Source organism: Schistocerca gregaria, chromosome 2 (assembly GCF_023897955.1).
Source record: "Schistocerca gregaria isolate iqSchGreg1 chromosome 2, iqSchGreg1.2, whole genome shotgun sequence".
Taxonomy (NCBI): domain Eukaryota; kingdom Metazoa; phylum Arthropoda; class Insecta; order Orthoptera; family Acrididae; genus Schistocerca; species Schistocerca gregaria.
In genome coordinates, this window is record NC_064921.1 from 737,144,774 (window position 1) to 737,166,152 (window position 21,379).

Sequence of the window (21,379 nt, forward strand, 5' to 3'; positions counted from 1 at the left end):
AAATGAGGACGTTTACAGCTGAGTTTCAAAAATTCCACTGCCACCTTCAATGCACTTATGACTTCGCTTGATAACACCACGTGCAGCTATTGTGAGGTCGTCTTTGCGTTCTTTTATAAGGTCTGCACTACTCATAATCCGTATGGTCAAATCGACTCTTGTGGTTACTGTTTCTTTGTAGACTTCGCCTTTCAACCATACCCGCAGGCAAAGATCCAAAGGATTAAGGTTCGGGGACGTGGATGGGCAAAAAACGTGCCCATATCTACCGATCCATCTTCCAGGGAATGTTACGGTTAGATGATGTCATCCGACGAATACAATGTGTAAAAGCCCCGTTACACTGATGAACATATTCTTGTAGCCAAAGGAATCTCTCCCAATAATGCTGGAAGCTCATTTTCAAAAAAGTGTTGATAATGGGGTCCTGTAAGACGATGCGGTAACACAACACGCTCAAACAACTGATTGTCTATCAAAACACACCACACATTTACAGAGAAGGATACTTGAAAATGTCTCCACAAAGGCATGTGGGTTATCTTCAGACCATTGATGAGAGTTAAGTGTTATAAGTATTCAGTGATAAAATTCCAATCGTCTATCATCCTGCTCCTGCTCGAAGGTGTTGAATAGTTGTAAATGATATGGATGGAACCTGTGCATACCTAATGTTCGCTATACTCTTGTATGTCGAATATCGAGACGTGCAGAAATTCTATGTGTGCTTGTTGAAGGACTGCGTTTACCGACTAAATAATGTTTTTTACTTCGTCCACAGTCTGTTCATTTACACTTTTAGATGCAATATACTGCTGTGCACTGTACCAGTGTCACTCATTGTATTAAACAAATCAGTAACGCGCTTTAATGTGATAGTCTGCGGTTAGGAAATCATATGCCGTATGCTCTACAAGCAACAGCAGCGTTTTCATTTCGAAAACCATACACAATTACAATATCGGCATACTCAGCATGTGTAAAAATGTGCGGCATGTTTACATTCTACAGTACAGTAGATTTGGCCAACAAATCGGAATGAAAACTTCAATGTTAACTAAAGCACAACTTCACAATGTGAACATGAACACTCTACTGCTGATTTTCGATAAATACGCCCATAGCAATCGGTGTACCAACGCACCAAACGAAAATGCATTGAACTCAGCTGTACCTCTGTATCAGTAAATACTGGACACTTGTTACAGGGCAACAATTATTGAACTATATGAAAAGAAATGTAAATTAGTTACAAACTTCGGAGGGCACACACTTTATTCAACAAGTAAACGTCGTTACAGATAATCGGATTTAGATTCACATGTTCAAGAAGCCTGCCATCATTGGCGATGATGTGGCGCAGACGAATAGAGGATTTCTGCATGACCTGCTGAAGTGTCGTAACATCGATGCCGTCGATGACCTGCTGAAGGCTGTTTTCAGCTCAGCAGTGGTTCAAATGTCTCTAAACACTATGGGACTTAATATCTGAGGTCATCAGTCCCCTAGACTTAGAACTACTTAAACGGAGAATATGGAATATGACAGATAAATCTAGACCATGGCAGTGGCCTCTGGGTACCCCAGAGCCAGAATGCTGTCCCCAGAGTGCTCCTCCAGGACATAAAACACTCCCCTGCTTCGATGGGATCGAGGTCCATTTTGCATGAACCACATCTTATAGAAATCAAGGTCACTTTGGGTAATGGGGATCAAATCATCTTCCAAAACCTGCACGTACCATTTGGTAGCCACCGTGCCATAAAGGAATATATCACCGATTATTCCGTGACTGCACACTGAGCACCACACAGTCACCCATCGAGAGTGAAGAGACGACTCGATCGTGAAATGCGGATTCTCAGTCCCCCAAAGGAGCCAACTTTGCTTAATGACGAACCGATCCAAATGAAAGTGGGCTTCCTCTCTAAACCAAACAATAATGCGCATACTGATTCCCATCATGCCCCGCGACCACCTATGCAGTTTGAACGTCCTTGTTCAAACCGCTCAGAAGTTGTAGCGATTTTATTTCACACAGTTAAATAAATGTCACCCTGTATATGAGACATTTTACTGCAATTCGTCTACACTGCCACCTACTAAAATATTTACCACTCCTCCTATAACATCATGTATTTCTGGTTGCACATCCGTTGCAGCAGTTGACTGTGGATCTTGAGACAAACGACTGCTTCACATCGGCAAGAACGCTGCTCTGTGGTGAGCGGGCGGCCGCGCTCTGGGCTGTAAGCTTTCCCTGCCAGCACTTTCACTCTCTGCCACCGTGACGTCACGCTGTGGCCGCTTTAACATCGTTCCGTTGTCTCATAGGAATCATACGCTATTCGTTCTGAGCTAGCTTTCGTAACGGATGCGGAGACAACCTACTGTAGTATTGAGTAACGGGTAGCAATACAGAATAATGGACTGCGAAGTCGCTCGAATGGTATTGTTGTTGTGGTCTTCATTTCCAGGTATGGCATCAGTCGACTACAATATTACTGCACCTGCTAGTGAGGGCGCTTCGGTAGGCTTATCGTGAGTTTTTATCGGAATAACACGCTGAACCACTTAATAGAAAACCCACATCTGTCTTGAAATCATTCACAGTGCGTTGCGTTTTCCTCAGTCTCCATTGTACTTGTTTACGGTAACGTCATCAGGTGTTTCAGATGACAGCAACGGCAGGCCAAGTGCAATAATATCGTGGTCAGGTAGTACGGTGCAGCTCCCCTTCTGCCGGTCTTTTCATCTCTGCGTAACTACTACAACCTACTGTCGAGTCTTGCTCTCCTCCTACCAGTTTTACCCCTCGCCCCTTACTTCCCTCCGTTACATAATCGACAATACCAAACTGCTTCTAGAGTTTTCCTTTCAACCTATCAAGTTTTGCCACAAATCTCACTCCAATTCTATTCAGTATCTCTTCCTTATTTATCCGATCTTTCAGCGTTCTTCTATAGCACCACATTTCAAAATCTTCTGTTCTCTCTTACTCTGAACTGGTTAATGCCCACATTTCACTTCTCTACAACGCTACATTACGAACAAATACCTTCAGAAAATACTTCCTGACTTTTAAATTTATATTCCATGAGAAATTTCTCTTCTTCAGAAACGCTTTACTTGCTGTTGCCGGTCTGAATTTTATATCCTCTCTACTTCGACCATCGTCAGTTATTTTGCTGGCCAACATCAAAACTCTTCTACAATTTTTAGTGCCTTGTTTTCTAACCTAATTCCCTCAGCATCGCCTGATTCCATTACTATTGTTTTACTTTAGTTGAAATTCATTTTGTAACTTCTCTCCAAGGTCCTATACCTTATATCCAATAGATCCTCCCTGTCTCTGACAGTATTACAATGTTATCGGCAACATCAATTTTTTTTCTGCTTTCTAAACTTTCATTCCCCTTCCGAATTTCACCTTGGTTTCCTGTACTGCTTGTCCAACATACAAATTCAGTGACTTCGAAAATCGCCTACAACCATCTACATTTATACTCCGAAAGACACACAACGGTGTGTGGCAGAGGGCACTTTACCTGCCATTGTCATGACCTCCCTTTCCTGTTCCAGTCGCGTATAGTTCGCGGGAAGAACGACTACCGGAAAGCCACTGTGTGCGCTCGAATCTCTAATTTTACATTCGTGATCTCCTCGGGAAGTATAAGTAGGGGTAAGCAATATGTTCGCTACCTCAACCAGAAACGCACCCTCTCGAAACCTGGACAGCAAACTACACCGCGATGCAGAGCGCCTCTCTGCCACTCGAGTCTGCCGGCCGACTCGAGTCTGCCGGCCGACTCGAGTCTGCCGGCCGACTCGAGTCTGCCACGCTATCACGCTTACCCAATAACCCTGTGACGAAACGCCCCGCTCTTCTTTGGATCTTCTCTACCTCCTCTGTCAACCCGACCTGGTACGGATCCCACACTGATGAGCAATACTCAAGTATAGGTCGAACGAGTGTTTTGTAAGCCACCTCCTTTGTTGATGGACTACATTTTCTAAGGACTCTCCCAATGAATCTCAACCTGGCACCCTCCTGACCAGCAATTAATTTTACAGAACTGCTATCAGTGTTTGTTCTGCTATCATATAATCACACAATAAAGGATCCTTCTTTCTATATATTCGCAATACACTACATTTGTCTATGTTAAGGATCAGTTGCCACTCCCTGCACCAAGTGCCCATCCGCTGCATCTTCCTGCATTTCGCTGCAATTTTCTAATGCTGCAACTTCTCTGTACACTACAGCACCATCCGCGAAAAGCCGCATGGAACTTCCGACACCTGTCTTGCATTGTCACACTCTTCTCAAAGGCTACTTTCTTTTCATGTCCTTCGATCTTAAAACTACAGTCTGCTTTCTGCAGAAATTGTCGTACGCTATCTCTAAATCTACAAATACTGTAAATGTAATTTTGTTTTCCTTCGCCCAGTCTACTAAAACAAATTCTACAGTAAGGATTACCTTTAGTTTTCGTACATTTCTTTGCAATCCAAACTGAACTTTCCCGAAGTTAGTTTCTACAAGTCTTTCCATTCGTCTGTAAATGACTCGTGTGACTACGACTTAATGATGGTTCTGTAATACACCTTTCAGCAACTGCCTTCTTTGGAATTGCATTAATCGATAAGTCTCATATTTCACCTCTCATATATCTTGCATTCCAGGTGGAATGGTTTCGTCATGGTTCTCATACATTCTCGCAAAGTCTCCCAAATATCTTATGATGTTGTCGACGGCGAGCGTCAGCTCTGTTCTCCATGAATGTTCTTCAGACACATGTAATATTTTTGCACCTGATGATTTGCTTTAACGGTGAATTGTCAAACCTCATAAAATAGTAGTATGCATATATACCTTTATTATCTAGAACGATAATTTGTCGAAGGTGACCTGTTATAACGCTAACCGGCACTTCCGGCTACTAAAGTCTTGCCGTAAAAGCTACAGCTCACTTTTGGCTCTTAAAAGAACGATATAACTACTCAGTTCTTTGCCATTTTACCGTTAAATCACGATTTGTTGTATACATGCATCTGAGTGGGACAAACAAAAATCACAGTTTAGAGATTCACTTTATACCATTTCTGACCACTCTAGCACAGAGCAGACACCGAACAACATGTGCCTGGGCCCTGCACTCCTCTCCCAACATACTAAATACTCCCCTCCAAAATGGCAATAATTTTGTTACGTTTCTTGCGTTCTGGAATTGTGTATATTCTTACATGCTAAATTTAATTGTTCATAATTATACGTAATTATTTTGTTCTACTTACAGGAAAAAAATTCTCCGTGATTTGTAGCGCATGGATATACTCACGCTCATATTTCAGCGTGGCTCATGAATACAATGGTCAAGAACTCAGCATCACAATGACGCATGAAAACAATACCCAGGAGCACTGGTTTCCGGTGGAAATAATGTGCAAATAATACCTTTGAGTTACTTTCAGTCTCTAGGACGCTTTCTATTTCTAGCTATCGACGTTATTGTGACGTTTTACTGTGTACTTAGACTGCGTAGTGGTTTTCCAGAGGCAACGCTCAGCACTGTCAAATGCCGGGGAGATTTCGTTACCTTTGTTGGCAGAGGTTTGTTAACTTCGAAGGCTATTGCTGGGAGACCTCTGAACGAATTCTGGTAAATCTAATTTTATTTTAACAAACTCTACGTGGTCGACATGCGCATCGCTGAAAAGTTTGCAGATGTGGCCATGAAAGCCAGGTCCTGAAATTTTCTAACTAGTTTTCGCCAAGACACATACAAGGCTTCTTCTCTCGTGTGTTTACCGGTAAAAAACATTCAGCATTTCTATTACATCTTCTCGTCTGTGAAAAAGCTAGTGACTTTTCGCTCCCTTCTTTTTTCTGTCCGCTCATTATGCATTGCTAACGCAGACTGAAACAAATGCCATGAACTATAGCTACATTCCTTTACGCACAGTAAAAGTGTCTTTTTAAGCGCTCTCCTTTTTAGATGAACTGTAATTTTCCTGTTTCTAATCGAAGACTCGAATCCTGTTATTTTCTGTAGATAAAACTGAGCTCTCTTCACCATCTCATTTCACATGCACTCTCTTACGCAAAGTATCCTGACATTAGTTCTATTAGTGGACATTAATATTGGCTGTTTTCATTTTTTTGCTTTTTGACATCTTGAACTGTACTGGGTGTACTTTTAATGAAGCGTTTGAATGTCTATGGAAGAAAGGCAGTCCTTTCTTCCTCCAGAGCCAAAACCAGAGAAGATACTGATGCTGGACGTTGGGGTCTGGAGCGATGTCGACGTAGAAAGGTGTTCCATTGGGTTAATTTCAAGAACGATCGAGTCCACAAACTATTGCCTCACAGATGCTCTTTTATGACAAGATACATTGCCATGTTTGTACAAACAACCATCGTCTCCGAATTGATGCTGTAAAATGTGCTCACGTCCTTCTGCATTTATTGTTTTCTTCGAAGCAGAATAAGGGGACTACACCCTAACCGCGAAAAACACCCTCATACTGTAACATCACCTTCTCCGTATTTCATTATTGGCGCTACACGTAAGGTCTCCATCCATATACAGGGTGGTCCATTGATCGTGACCGGGCCAAATATCTCACGAAATAAGCGTCAAATGAAAACACTACAAAGAACCGAAACTTGTCTAGCTTGAAGGGGATGGCGCTATGGTTGGCCAGCTAGAGGGCGCTGCCATAGGTCAAGCGGATATCAACTGCATTTTCAAAAATAGGAACCCCCATTTTTATTATATATTCGTGTAGTACATAAAGAAATACAAAAGTTTAGTTGGGCCACTTTTTCGCTTTGTGATAGTTGGCACTGTAATAGTCACAAACATATGGCTCACAATTTTAGACGAACAGTTGGTAACAGGTAGGTTTTTTAAAATAAAATACAGAACGTAGGTACGTTTGAACATTTTATTTCGGTTGTTCCAATGTGATACATATATCTTTGTAAACTTCATCATTTCTAAGAACGCATGCTGTTACAGCGTGATTACCTGTAAATACCACATCAATGCAATAAATGCTCTAAACGATATCCGTCAACGCCAATGCATTTGGCAACACGTGTAACGACATTCCTCTCAACAGCGAGTAGTTCGCCTTCCGAAATGTTTGCACATGCATTGACAATGCGCTGTCGCATGTTGTCAGGCATTGTTGGTGGATCACGATAGCAAATATCCTTCAACTTTCCCCACAGAAAGAAATCCGGGGACTTCAGATCCGGTGAACATGCGAGCCATTGTATGGTGCTTCGACGACCAATCCACCTGTCATGAAATATGCTATCCAATACCGCTTCAATCCGCACGCGAGCTATGTGACGGACATCCATCATGTTGGAAGTACATCGCCATTCTGTCATGCAGTGCAACATCTTACAGTGACATCGGTAGAGCATTACGTAGGAAATCAGCATACATTGCACCATTTTGATTGACATCGATAAAATGGGGGCCAATTATCCTTCCTCCCATAATGCCGTACCATACATTAATCCGCCAAGGTCGCTGATGTTCCACGTGTCACAGCCATCGTGGATTTTCCGTTGCCCAATAGTGCATATTATGCCGGTTTACGTTACCGCTGTTGGTGAATGACGCTTCGTCGCTAAATAGAACGCATGCAAGATATGTCATCGTCCCGTAGTTTCTCTTGTGCCCAGTGGCTGAACTATACACGAGGTTCAAAATCATCACCATGCAATTCCTGGTGCATAGAAATATGGTACGGGTGCAATCGATGTTGACGTAGCATTCTCAACACCGAAGTTTTTGAGATTCCCGGTTCTCGCGCAATTTGACTGCTACTGATGTGCTGATTAGGCGCGACAACAGCTAAAACACATACTTGGGCATCATCATTTGTTGCAGGTCGTGCTTCACATATTGTTGAACACTTCCTGTTTCCTTAAATAACGTAACTATCCGGCGAACGGTCAGTACACTTGGACGATGTCGTCCAGGATACCGAGCAACATACATAGCTCACTCCCGTTGGGCATTTTGAGTTGGCGTGATTCATCGCTCCATAGCACTCGTTTCCAGTCATCCACTGTCCAATAGCCTCACTCTCTACACCACCTCAAGGGTCGATTAGCAAAAAAATCAAAAGGCTCTGAGCACTATGGGACATAACATCTGAGGTCATCAGATCCCTAGAACTTAATAAACCTAAGGACATCACACACATCCATGCTCGAGGCAGAATTCGAACCTGCGACCGGTAGCGGTTCCAGACTGAAGCGCCTAGAACCGCTCTGCCACACCGGCCGGCCTATCCTCGTGTAATAATGGCGAAGATCATAAAATATCAGCTAAGTGGTTGATGTATAACATAAACGGTAATACGCCGAATACATGTCAATGGGGCAAACCAGATATAATTTTAGCGTATGTAGATGCCCTTCAAACAGCAATGTGCTGCGTTCAGTCTGTAGATTTCGATCCACTCGCAAGCCTGATTAGGTTTTTCCGTGCAGGCGCTACGTTTTAATAGGTACATAACTCGTAGTGAAGCATAGGTTTTCCTGGAGCCTAGAAAGGTCGAATACATATGGTTACGTGTACTCAAGACACATTATATCCCGCGTGGGAATTGCGCGAGTTTTCGCATGATCGATGTTTTCGCAATCAATTACGTACGGTTTTCTGATACAGCCCGACCAAGTGGAGTGCTCGACTAAACTGACAACTGCATAGTGAGGAATAACATATACTACAAGAGGATATTGTTATTGTGTCAGACCTCGTGATGACTGGGTGTTGTGTGATGTCCTTAGGTTAGTTAGGTTTAAGTGGTTCTAAGTTCTAGGGGACTGATGACCATAGATGTTAAGTCCCATAGTGCTCAGAGCCATTTGAACCATTTTATTGTGTCAGATGTCGTTGACCCTGAATTGAGAAATTACTCTAAGCTTCCAGGCTAAGCACAAAAGCATATTTCGCTTTATATATGAAGACAGTAACTGTTCTAGAAAGAACAGATACTATTGATGACCGTGCAGCTTTCTCTAGAATAAATAATTGAAACCCTGCCGACAGGTGTTGTTGATATACCTCGATGGGGACAGCTGAAAATGTGTGCCCCAACCGGGACTCGAACCCGGGATTTCCTGCTTACATATGTTGTAACCTCCCCACAAAATTATTTCCGAAACTTCTCAACAGTAAGAAATATATTTATAGCATTCAGCGTAACCTCCCACAGATAAACTCCGTAACCTACCAATAATACAATGCGACTAATCTCGCAATAAAATTGCGACTCACTTGTAACCTTTCAATAACTGACTGTCAATTTAAGCTGGTAAATTTTGGACGTCAGCAGTGCTGCGTCATGGCCCTGATACATCATTCTGAATAAACTGAAAAATCTTACCTTAATTAGGTCGCCAGATAACGCGTATATATCTGCTCCTATAAGAATTTTTTCTGGCGCAGCTAAGTGCAATGCTGGCCGATAGATTTGTCTTATATAAAAGGAAAGAACTGATTTTCCTTTTCAATAATTGGGATGACCAAGGATCGGAGAAATTAGTAAATTCTTTAAATTGCAATGAATGATTGTCAAAAGTTACTTTTTATGAGAAAGATTCTTTTAAAAACATTTACATGGGACTTGATATAACAATACTACATATGCGCGAGGCTGCTTTTACCTTATACTACAACGCTCAGGCTCCACCATCGCTGCACACGACCGTCCCAGCCAACACGATACACCAAACTGCTAGCAACTACTTACTCCTACTGCCACACAGTTCCTACTGCAGTCAACACTGCTCTTTGGTCTCAGATTCTCTTACAGCTTACATATCGCAGGCAGCGCGTGAGCAATACATCGAAATTACATCTACTCGAGTGCGCTAGGAACATATCCTTTAATCATGGACCTCTTACAATGTACATTAGGTACAATACATATGTAGAATTGTGGAGAGTTGGGAATGTGGGTCTCACGGGAAGCGTGCAAGGGATCAGTCCCTGCAGTCGCGCTATTTATCTGTGTCCTCGGTGGCTCAGATGGGTGCCGGCACGGTAGCTCTGCGTGTTTGGTCAGGGGGTTAGCAGCCCTCTGTAACAAAAAAAAATCCGAGTTAATCGATCAACAACGAACTTAAACGGATGTCTTAAGACGTCCGCCCCAAGCAGATGCAACGAACGAAAGCGGACAAAACGAGATTAAAAAAATAAAAGATGAAAAGAGCGTCTGCCGTGTAAGCAGGTGATCTCAGGTTCGAGTCCCGGTCGGGGCACACATTTTCAGCTGTCCCCATCGAGGTATATCAACAACACCTGTCGGCAGCTGAGGGTTTTAATGAATTATCATTTATAATTCGCTTTGTTGCTTAAGATAATAATAATAACAACAACACTAACGATGTACCACTTATTTTAAGGATTCTACCAGCTCTTTCTCGTATGGCCACGTTAGCTAGAAAGGGCTGCACTTATTATTGTTGTGATTTTCAGTACGACGACTGGTTTAATGCAGCCTTCCATGCTAGTTTACTGTTTGCAAGTATTTCCATATGAAGGTAGAGCTCACCATCTGTAGTATCGTCAACAAAACCGACTTTAGCGGACAGGTAAAGAGCCGAGCGGAGATTCTGAATCATAGTCTCAGACGGTTCTGTGACCGTGCAAGCTGCGGATTTTTCGACCTGAGATCATCGGTCCCTACACATACACACTACTTCAACCAGCTTAATCGAACTTACGCTAAGAACTACACACACATCCATGCCCGAGGAAGGACTCGAACCTCCGGCGGGAGGGACCGCGCAGTCCGTGACATGGTGCCTCAAACCGCACGGCCACTCCGCGCGGCCCGCTTAATAGTTCAAAGAGCCACTACACACGGGTAGCGGGAGCTGTTTGGCGGCGTCTCGGTTTAGATTAGAGTGTCTTGGGAAATTATAGGAGTTCAGGTCTTTATAGGTACGGGAAGCTGCCTAAAGTTCAGCAGAATTGTTTACAGATGACCTAACTGTGTTCACAAATGATAGATTAAATACAGTTGCAGTGTTATTGCTGTCAGAAGTAGTTTATCTTGTAGGGAAACTGAAGTAGATAGTTCCTGTGAGTTAGTATGGGTAGATGCTATACTTGACACCTGGAATAAATTAATAATTGGTTCCTTTTAACGCCCCCGGACTCAGATGATACAGTTGCTAAACAATTCAAAGAAAACTTGGGTCTCATTTCAAACAGGTACCCCATTCATACAATGATAGATGGTGGTGGCTTTTATCTACTTTCGATATGTTGGCAAAGATACATATTTAAAGCCGGCGGTAGGCATAAAACGTCGTCTGAAATTGTTCTGAATGCTTTCTCAGAAAATTATTTTGAACAATTAGTTCAGGAGCCCACTGGAAGAGTAAATCTTTGCGAAAACGTACTTGACCCTTTACCAAAAAATAATTCTAATCAAATAGGGCGCATCATGAGTTACACGGATTAGTGATCGCAAGGTTGTTGTAGTGAGACTGATTACTTTAACATCAAAAACCACAAAAGTAAACGCAAGGAACATCTGTTAAATAAGCAGATAAAATTTCGCTTTCCGCCTTTCTAAGAGACAGACTTCACTCCTGCGATCTGGCTATGTAAGCGTAAACCAGATGTGGTTTAAATCCAAAGAAATACTATAGACGGCAATTGAGATGTATACCAAATAAGTTAATAAGAGATGGTACTGATCTCCCATGGAACACAAAACGGGTAAGAACACTGTTGCAGAAGCAACGGAAAAAAACATGCCAAATTTTAAAAAAAACGGAAAATCCCTAAGATTACGGAAGTTTTACAAAAGTTCGAAACTCAGCACCATCCTCAATGCAAGATGCTTTTAATAGTTTCCACAAAACTCTGTCTCGATATCTGGCAGAAAATCCTGAGAGATTCTGGTCATATGTAAAGTACACCAACGGCAAGACGTAACCAGTATCTTCATTGCGCGATAACAATGGTGATGTCGCTGATGACAAAACCACTAAAACAGAATTACTAAACATTGTTTTCCGAAACTCCTTTCCTAAAGAAGATGAAGTTAATATTCCTGTATTCGAACGTAAAACAACTGCCAGCATGAGAAAGTAAGAAATAGATATATACTCGGTGTCGCGAAGCATCTAAAATGAATTAAAAAAGGCAACGCCTCCGGTTCAGATTATACACCAGCCAGGTTCCTTTTAGAGTATGGTGATGCAATAGCTGCGTACTTAGCAATCATATACAACCGCTCGCTCGTCGAGAGACCTGTTGCCCAAGTCATCGCAATACCAAAGAAAGGAAGTAAGAGTGAGCCGCAGAATTACAGACCCATATCACTAATGTCGATTTGCAGAAGGATTTTGGAACATATGTTGTGTTCGAACATTTTGATTTACCTCGAAAGAAACGTTTTATTGACAAATAGTCAGCACAGATTCAGAAAATATTGTTCTTATGTAATACAATTTACCCTCGCGAAGTAATGAGTGCTATAGACAAGGGACGTCAAATTGATTCCATATTTTTGGATTTCGAGAGGGCTTTCGGCATCGTTTCTTACAAGCTACTTGTAATCAAATTGCGTGCCAATGGAGCATCACCTCAGTTGTGCGATTGGATTCGTGACTTATAAAGTCCACAGTTCATCATAAATGACAGAAAATCATCGAGTAAAGCAGAAGTAACATCTGGCGTTCCCCAAGGATGTGTTATAGGCCCCTTGCTGTTCCTGTTCTACATAAAAGATTTAGGTGACAATCTGAGCAGCCCTCTTCTTTGCAGACGGTATCGTCGTTTACCATCTTCTAAAGTCATCGGATGATAAAATCAATTGCAAAATGATTTAGACAAGATATCTGTATGTATGAAAAGCGCCAGCTGATTCTAAATATTCGGTTAGACGATAAACCACATAAATATAAATGCTATAAATTAAACCAAATATTTAGGGATTACAATCACGAATAACTTAAATAGGAATGATCATGTAGGTAATGCTGTGAGGAAATCAAACCAACGACTATAATTCATTGGCAGAACACTTAGAAAGTGCAACAGGCCTGCTAAAGAGACTGCTTATACCTCGCTTTTCCGCCCTCTTCTTGACTGTTACTGTGCGGCGAGGAATCCGCATCAGACGAGACTGACGGAGGACATCGAAGAAGTTCAAGGAAGGGCACCTCGTTTCGTGTCATCGCGAATAGGGGAGTGGTACGCACACGATGGGTGAATTGGGGGTGGCTATCATTAAAACAAAGGCATTTTTCTTTGTGGCTGGATCTCCAATCACAAACTTTCTCCTCCGAATGCGAAAATATTTTGATGGCGCCCACCTACCTAGTGAGAAATGAACATCGTAATACAATACAGAAATAGAACTCGCACAAAAAGTTCAAAGAGCTCGTTTTTCCCGCTCGTTGTTAGACAGTGGAGCGGTAGAGAAATAGCTTGAAGGTGGTTCTATGAACCCTCTGCCAGGCACTTAACTATGAATTTCAGAGTAATCATATAAATGTAGAAGTAGATCTACAGAAGCATTGCTGAGGGAGGGAACGGTGGGATTTCAGTTAGGCAACATTTCAACGGTTTGAGTCTTGTCAGCACTGTAACCTCTGTTTAACCAGTCAGTAAGTAAAAAAATTAAGATTCACGACAAGACAACGGCATACAATTGATTTCTCACCATTATTATCCGTTACAGGATTGCTAAGCAATAAATACGGATTCGTGCTGCACAAAGTAAATGCTCAGTTCCGTTTCCGACAGACCACTATTTTCTTAATATTAATTAATGTATATGAAATATATTCATCCAATTAATTAGAAAATTCTGCATCTGCTAACACTAAAAACTACCTGAAACACTTTTCTAAAAGCAGTAACAATGCGTTAACTTAAATGATTAGAGAAGGGGCAGATTTGGCGGTAGATTTCAGCTGTGTTGAAATCTTTCCTCAGCCGATATAAATAATTTATTTCGACAAAATATACCACTTTGTGGAACAATAGATCCAAAGTAATTTGTTTTCTTTTTAGGCTTTGATAATATGGTGCGAACTTACAAAAAAAGCATAGCAAACTAGAAGCTAGTGACGAAAAAAACTGCAAAGGCAGCGAAAACAGTAAAACACGGCATGTTATTTTAGAGCTCCTATATGGTATGTATTTGACAGATTAGGGTACAGTAATGTAGTTGATATTAAGCTGAGTGATAGAAGTATGCATTACTGACTGCCTTACAAAGAAAAACGACAGCTCTCATGCGAATATGCAAAACGGCTGGGTTCAAGCACACGATTTAGTTAGGATGTAAATGAAATAGCTGTAACTGAGTGGGTCAAGGGCTTCATCACCTGATATCAGCAGCCCACCTAACGAAAACCTGAAAAGAACAGTTTATCAGGAGAAACAACTGTTAATAAAGAAATTGCCACCAAATTTTTTACTATTATGAATAAACTATTTGTTCAAGAGATTGTACAGGAGACCGTATACACAATCTGAAAGTTGTACCTGTTTCTTAGCACGCTGAAGTGAACTGCCCAGCTGAACTTGAACGGAGCACAAGGTAAGAATATACAGCTAACTGTAAGAAATCAGGAGTGAAGGGCACCTGAAGATGAAGCTCTCCGGCCTTTTTCAAAAGCAGTAGTAAAAAGTACATCTGGAAAAAAAAGAAAATCATCAATATTAAATGAGACCGAAAATCCTGAATTAAAATGGAAACCTTTGAACAATTGACAGAAAACTGAAAAATAGTTCAAAGAAAATAAAATCTGAAAAAATCATAAGTTCATTTTATATAAAAAGTTATGTTCACTGAATCTTCTTGCACTGAAGATGGTGAGGCTCTGTAGTGTCCCTTTTGCAATATTCACCATTATCGAGGTGAAACATAAATAAAAATGACTGTATGTAACTCAAAGTGAACTGCAAACATCGGTTTATCTGCGAAAGCCAATAACACTAACTGTAAAAATATACAGTATAGATCGATAGATGCAGAAAAGACATTATTTTTATTGTATGAGATTATAATGAGTAAGTAATTAAAAGAAGTAAGAGTATAAAACACAATGCAATGCTCATTCTTCTGTCTAGTCTTTTTTGTTCTGTTCGTCCTGGTGTTAGCTGGATTAAGGTACGCAATCTATTGTGCTGCGCTAGCATTTGTTTTTGTCGTAACGTAATTGCAAATATTTAATGGTGTAAACTGTGCCCTAGTAAGAATATATTAGTATAAAGTGATCTCAGTGTGTTATTTCAAGAACCTACGCCACATTTATCTTATGAAAAGAATATTTAATGAAAATTATTTAGCATGTTTCCAACTGCTGCGTAGCGCGTAACAGTGATCTCTGACTGTTAACATTTAGCCGCCATTACGCGGTACATTCAAAAATATTTTTTCACAGCACAATGACTGATAGTCGGAGCGGAAGAAATTATGTAAAAATATTTAGTTAGATTAATTGAAGGAATCCAGTGAAATAATTTTATTAAATCTTGTCTATTTTCTGTGATAGTCATAATTTCACATCAGTGAACTGGAGCTGAGTAATGCTAGGCTATTGCATTCACAGTAATTTGTAGTGAGCCTGGCGCTCGATAAAACCAGATATAATACCTAAGAAATTCATTATTTTGCTGATTATATGGCTTTTGTATTTTTTGAAAGATAAACGAAAAAAATAACTTCACTAAAAATCAGTAACAGATCACGATAAATCAAAGGACAAACAAATTTACTAGGGGAGTTTCCTCGAAATAAATAGTTACATTTATTTTTTAAAGAGACATAATAGCTCTTTGCAAGGAAACTCTCATTGTGAAAATATGGACTTAAAGACAGTTACAGTTAATGGTCTATAAACAAATATTGCACTTACAAGAGTTTGCAAGGAAAATCAATACAGTCTTACTCTTTGAAGAGAAGACAAAAATAATAAAGTAAAATCATGGGGCCTACTCTGATTACAGTTTTTGCATTCTGTATCTGTAATTTGATATTTAAAGGGCTGTTGATGTTGCGGTGGTCTTCAGTCGAGAGACTGGTTTGATGCAGCTCTCCATGCTACTCTACTCTGTACCTCCCAGTACCTACTGCACCTACATCCTTGTGAATCTGCTTATTGTATTCAGCTGTTGGTCTCCCTCTGATTTTTACGCTGCCCTCAAATACTAAACTGGTGATCCCTTGATGCCTCAGAACATGTCCAACTATTATATCAATTATATACAGGATGTTTATAATTAAACTTTCAAAACGCTATAGAAATAACACCGCTGGTCGGAATGGCGTCAAATTGCAGCTGAGTTTTATCGGAGAAGGAGGAAACGTATGGAAGAAGAAGAAAAATAGTATGAAAATTGATCAATAGATGGCGCTGTATGTGTTATAATACGTAAATGAAAACACCTGTCACGCGTACGACCCATTGCAGTTGGTATAAACAAGTCGGGTACACGGCTTTTCGTTCAAAAATGTTTCAAATGGCTCTGAGCACTATGGGACTTCTGAGGTCATCAGTCCCCTGGAACTTAGAACTACTTAAGCATAACTAACTTAAGGACACCACACACATCCAAGCCCGAGGCAGGATACGAACCTGCGACCGTAGCGGTCGCGCTGTTCCCGACTGTAGCGCCTAGAAGTGCTCGGCCACCCCAGCCGGTCCGGCTTTTCGTCCTTTCGCGTCTGCGACATTCGCCCTGTTTGTCTCAAGGCAGGATCGCGCTCAGCTTCTAAAGCTGTATTACAAGAATGATGATTGTGCACACGTCGCTCTGCAGAAGTTCCGGACGCTGAAGGGTTTGAAAAAAGGCGTTGGTCCAAAGACTGCCGTGGGTCTGGAGAAAATCATTCGCAAATTCGAAAAGACGGTTTCTTTTGGTGTGCAACTTGGTAGGAGGAGGAAACCAATTGATTCGACGTCAGTGGAAGCAGTGGCCACAGTAATGCAGGAGGAGACGAGCGGTGGTTTGCAAACGTGTAGTGCACAGAGAATTGCGTGAACATTGGACATACCCGTGAGTACAATGCGTACAATCCTACCAAACATCCTTCTTTGCTATTCATTCAAAATTGCCCGTGTGCACGAGTAGCTTCCTGTTTACCTTTGCTTTAGAATTTCTTGCTCGCATGGAAGTGGACAATGATTGGCCGTGAAAGATTTTGTGGACAGACGAAGCCCACTTCCATCTTACAGCGTATGTCAATACACAGAATTGTCGAAAATGGGCAACGAAAAATCCACACGCAAATTAACTAGCTTCACTTCATCCTGAAAAGGTCACTGTGTGGTGCAGGTTTACGGCATCATTTATCACAGGGCCACATTTTTCGAAGAGACAGGTGCTTCCGGTCCTGTTATCTGTACCATCACTGGTAAGTGCTATGAGCGTCTTTTGGCAACCACGTCATTCCAGCCCTCCAACAGCGTGGATATGTGGATGGGGTCATTTTTATGCAAGATGGCGCACATCCGCATATTGCAAATCCAGTTAAGCAGCTGCTGAAGGCGCCATTTAGGAATTGCTAGAATTATCAGCCGCCATTTCCCTACAGCCTGATCTTAATACGTGTGACTTCTGCCTGTGGGGCTATCTGAAAGATGTGTTCAGTGCTCCGATTGCAAACTTAGGTGCATTGAAGACACGCATTGCGAAACACATTCTGATGGGACCCGGGAAACATTTCGATCAGTTGTGGAACATGCTGTTCCTCGACCTCAACGTGTTGCAGAAATCGGTGGACAGCATGAACATGTTTTGCGCCAGACACACGAAAATTAATAACCAGATTTCATTTTGATTGATATTTTTGCTGTGGTTTTTGGTCTCAGGACAATTAAAAACCGATGAGTTTGATGCTTTTTATGCGGTTTTTCGCCTCAGGACAATTAAAAACGGATTTTTTCCATCCGATGTGATATGACCTTGCCGTGGTGGATGGGCTTACGTAACTTACTGTTTCACACCTGTATACCCGTACACACTGAGTAGTAGTTTTTAACGTCAAACGTCCACCTTAGGCATTGTTGTATGATTCATTTATCATTTGTAGTTGACCACTATTAAATTATGGTGCTTACATCGCCATCAGATGCGACATTTCGTAACTATTTATTTTTCTTCTGCCATATGTTTTTCCCCTTCTCCGATAATATTCCGTTGCAATTTGACATTATTCTGACTAGTGATGTTATTTCTACAGCGATCTGAAAGTTTAACTTTAATCATAATCACCCTATATATGTTGCTAGGAACTGTGATGGAAACTTAAAAGCTGGCCAACAAACCATACTAACAAGTAGTGCTAATAACAACAAAAAATATTGTCTTAGCTGGCAATTATAATCTAAAATTTGTTGACATATGCTCCTCTCACAGCTATATCCTTCCAACATCTGCTAATTTTAAACGCATGCTTTTCCTTAGGACGAGAACGGAAGTGTATCTTATCGAGACCCGATTACACTAGCTACGCTCCGAATCACTTTGCTGCCATAGCACAGAGAGGAAGGATGAACTTCTGTCTTTGGGATGGGTGACTGAACAGGAAGTTGCCTCCAGAATAGACTTGGAGGGGTAGTCACGTTTTAGGAAAATGTGTTAACAACTGTTCGATCTCTGTCTCCAGACGAAGAGGTGTGTATCCTGGATGAGCAGACACCCAGCATTATCGACATTCGAATACTTCGTTCTTTCTCTTTTTCAGGGTTCACAGGTTGCTTATCTCTCCATTGCAGCTAACGCATGAAGTCGTTTTCGTATTTTTGTAACACCCATTAAGGGAAAAAATAGACTTGTCACACTCTGGCTTGTCCGTGCTGTTCACCAGGTGACAGTCTTGATCGTTTAACTGAATATACTCGTATTTGTTATCTGCAACCTTGAAACTGTGCAACTTGCAAGTCACTGCCTGGCACGAAACCTTTTGTGAAGGATTTCAACCCACAGAGGTGTCGTACGGTGCCGTGAAACAGATACGGTATCTGACAACATGCACACGTCCCCAACTGCTTTTTACTGCGGACACATAGCAAATCTCTGCAGTCCTATTACTTTAACATACTCCCTTCTAAATTATAGTGCTTACATTTAGATAATACATTTTTAAAATTATTATGACGTCTTTGACGACATGTCCATGGGTTTCATGTTATTCAGTACAATTTTTGTTATATACGGTCGCAGGTTCGAATTCTCCTTCGGGCATGGCTCTGTGTGATGTACGTAGGTTTGTTACGTTTAAGTAGTTATAAGTCTAGGGGAATGATGACCTCATGTTAAGTCCCATAGTGCTTACAGCCATTTGAACCATTTTTTGCTATAAAAACAACGCAATAGTTATACTTCACGCTGCAGATACTTTCCAGGTGAAGGCGAATTCCGAGCGCTAGCAAAGTTAGTGTTCAGTGCCTATTCGATGTCGAGTTCACTAATGATGTATTGCTTAAGATCTACAGGGTGAGCAAAAGGTCACGATCAGAAAGGTTAAATATTGTTGTATAGAAAGAAGAAGCAAAAGGTTTAATATTGTTGTATTGTAGAAGAAGCAACTTCAAAATTCATTGACGCTGACAGGTCGACGTGAATGGTAACGTACTTTTTGTCCAACGACGCATGGAGGTTCTGGGAATGTTCATCCCTGCTGACCGCTTCCTTGACGATTTTGCAGGTGAACAAAACCACGATGCGTTGTGTGATTTCATTATCGTTGTCATATTTTTTGGGCCTTCCACTGTGTGGTGCATCTGTCACAGACCCGGTTGCAAAGGACTTCCTTTCCGTTCCCCGTAGATTAGTCTCCGTTGGGGCTTATTTTCTGAAGCGATTAAAAAAGTTTTCCCTGGTTTCATCACATGTCTCACCCGTTGGTTCCTTTTCATGCACCCATAGACTAAAAAGAAGACGTTCTTCTATTGTGAATCTGCTTGTATTCACCGTTATAACACAAATATTTAAAACGATGCCATTTTGGTAGCAAAACAGAACACGACCACTTGCCCTTGCATTTGCCAGGACCACAAGCAAAACAAGACGGTCATATGATGTATTTTCATGGAGTAAAGCTCGTGTTGTAATTTGACGCATTGCATTGTTGTAATTTGAGTGACCTCTACTAGGAAACAAACGTACTATGAGCATGGAACATTATTTTCAACCTAGAATACATTTCCAGATCCACATAATCGCAAAAATTTAGGTCAAGAAACTTGAATATTTTCCGATCGTGACTTCTGGCCCTCCTGTAGAAGGACGGACAAAGTAGTTGGCTGTGGCGTTATTTTACGAACCATTCCAATGCTAGCTTCTAGTTATTTACGGAAACAGTGGAAAATCGAATTCAGGATCGTTGAATAGTAATTTGAAACATGCTTCCTCCAAAGGACGAGTCCCGTTTCTTAACCGCTCTTTCAGGCGAATTCTATCTAAGACACTTCAGACTGCGAACAAATGACAAGATATAAAGAGTGATTAACATGTTACGGCGTGTTGTAACTGCAAAACGTACCAGTGCACACTTGCAATGAAATATTGTACTCGCCAGTAATGTAGTCAGCAATGGGCCGTTTGTTGATGGTGTGGTACAGGATTTATGACGGAGTTCTCCGGTGAGGTGTGCGACGCCTGCTTGCACGGTGTGGAAACAGTCATATTCCAGGATGCGCAGTTACGACGCGCCGGAGTTGGTAATCGGGGCTGCACCTAACCGCCGCTGTGGTTAGTTCTCGCCTGCATTGCCGCTATGAGTGCTCGGCGCGCCGGCATTATTAAATAGGGAGTGCCTATTTTGACCTCAGGGAGGATCAGTTTGGATTCCGTCGAAATGTTGGAACACGTGAGGCAATATTGACCTTACGACTTATCTTAGAAGAAAGATTAAGAAAAGGCAAATCTACGTTTCTAGCATTTGTAGACTTAGAGAAAGCTTTTGACAATGTTGACTGGAATACTCTTTTTCAAATTCTGAAGGTGGCAGGGGTAAAATACAGGGAGCGAAAGGCTATTTACAATTTGTACAGAAACCAGATGGCAGTTATAAGAGTCGAGGGACATGAAAGGGAAGCAGTGGTTGGGAAGGGAGTGAGACAGGGTTGTAGCCTCTCCCCGATGTTATTCAATCTGTATATTGAGCAAGCAGTAAAGGAAACAAAAGAAAAATTTGGAGTAGGTATTAAAATTCATGGAGACGAAGTAAAAACTTTGAGGTTCGCCGATGACATTGTAATTCTGTCAGAGACAGCAAAGGACTTGGAAGAGCAGTTGAACGGAATGGACAGTGTCTTGAAAGGAGGATATAAGATGAAAATCAACAAAAGCAAAACAAGGAT